The sequence below is a fragment of the Eschrichtius robustus genome, chromosome 5 (genome assembly GCF_028021215.1).
Source record: "Eschrichtius robustus isolate mEscRob2 chromosome 5, mEscRob2.pri, whole genome shotgun sequence".
Taxonomy (NCBI): domain Eukaryota; kingdom Metazoa; phylum Chordata; class Mammalia; order Artiodactyla; family Eschrichtiidae; genus Eschrichtius; species Eschrichtius robustus.
This window is the reverse complement of record NC_090828.1, coordinates 59,685,343-59,686,756: the sequence shown is the minus strand read 5'-3', so window position 1 is coordinate 59,686,756 and position 1,414 is coordinate 59,685,343. Positions and strand designations below refer to the sequence as shown.

Sequence of the window (1,414 nt, the reverse complement as noted above, 5' to 3'; positions counted from 1 at the left end):
ATCAGGATCAAGAAGGGAAGAAAAAAAAAAAAGGCCGAAGCCACGTCACCATCCTGCTATATCTCTGTCTTAAAAGCAACACCTGACGTCACCGAGCACTCACTTGCACATGACAGTCCCATGCAGGAGACATGAGGCTCTGCTAGGGAAATCACTTGTTCTGCTAATGAATTTCTTTTTCCCCCATAAAAGGATACCTGGCTCCCTGATACAGATGTGAAATTACAAAATGTCTCGAGGACTAAGCACAAGCCTGTTGCTTTCCAACAAGGTTATAAACCCATTCCTTGCTTCAGTGCACTTTTTTTCTTACATTCAAAAGTTGTTCTAAGACTCCAGAAACGTGAGTACCGTTGTCACATCCTGAGCACTCAAACACCACCCAGTGAGCTTCCTGCCGGCAGACACAGGCCTTGACAAACCAGTCCCTCCCTAGAAGTCCTGAGACTGGGCACTGCCAGAAGGTTGCAGGTTCATGCGGAGTTTGTACATGTGATTGAGCGCTTGTGTGCAGAAAGCCCCGCTGGTGTTGATCTCCGTCAAGATCAGGTTATCCAGCTTGGCATGCGCCTCCTGCTGTCTCATGAAGCTGTTGGCAGACACCCGGAGCTTGGCTATATGAGTGTCCCGCACGTCCTTGATCAGGGTCCAGAGCTCATCTGCTTTCAGGATGTAATCCGAAGCGTGATTTAACAGGAGTTTGATGAGCTCCATGTAGTAAGGGCTGGGCATAGGGGTAAAAGTTTTCTTCATTTCATTCATGATCCCTAATCTTCTCCAACTTTTTCACGTCCATCCACTGGGGCTGGTGGGGCGGGCGGTGAGCAGCCGACACTTCTCTCTCTGTTTCAGGTTGATCGCCAGCCACAGAGGCACCTGCACTGGTAAGCCGGGGTTGAAAGGCCCCAGGCCACCCTCGATGAGGTGGATCTTGTCCAGACTGAAGTTCAGGATTACGGTGACCAGATCCTATTCGGCCAGAAACTCCACCTCAGCCGTGTCCATGGCTGCGCCCACGGCCAGCCCGAGACTTGTCAAAAATTAACAAATCTTATCATATCAGGTATGTTGGCATAGATGTGCGGACAAAGAAATTCTTCATGCTGCTTTCTGTAGTATAAATTGGCATAAGTATCTTGTAGAACAATTTGGCAATACCCAGTAAACATGAAGCTGTGACTACCCTGTGAGCAGCAATCTGCTTTTCAGGAATCTCATAGAGAAAACACGAGCTCACGTGGATGTGAAGATGTCTATTATACAAGAACGAATGGAAACAAACTATCAATTGGGTAAATGGAAAGTAGTTTATTCAAACACTTGAACACAAAGAGCTGCTAAAATAAATGATTTACATCTACATATTTCAACATGGATAAATCTCAAGTATATAATTTTGAGTTTAAAAAAAAAG

The 1,414-nt window shown here is 46.0% G+C and overlaps 1 pseudogene; it reads right to left on the bottom strand.

Annotated features, from left to right (window-relative positions):
• Nucleotides 1–432: 432 nt before the first annotated feature.
• On the bottom strand, nt 433–1,005 carry LOC137764862 (DNA replication complex GINS protein PSF2 pseudogene; annotated as a pseudogene).
• Nucleotides 1,006–1,414: the final 409 nt, after the last annotated feature.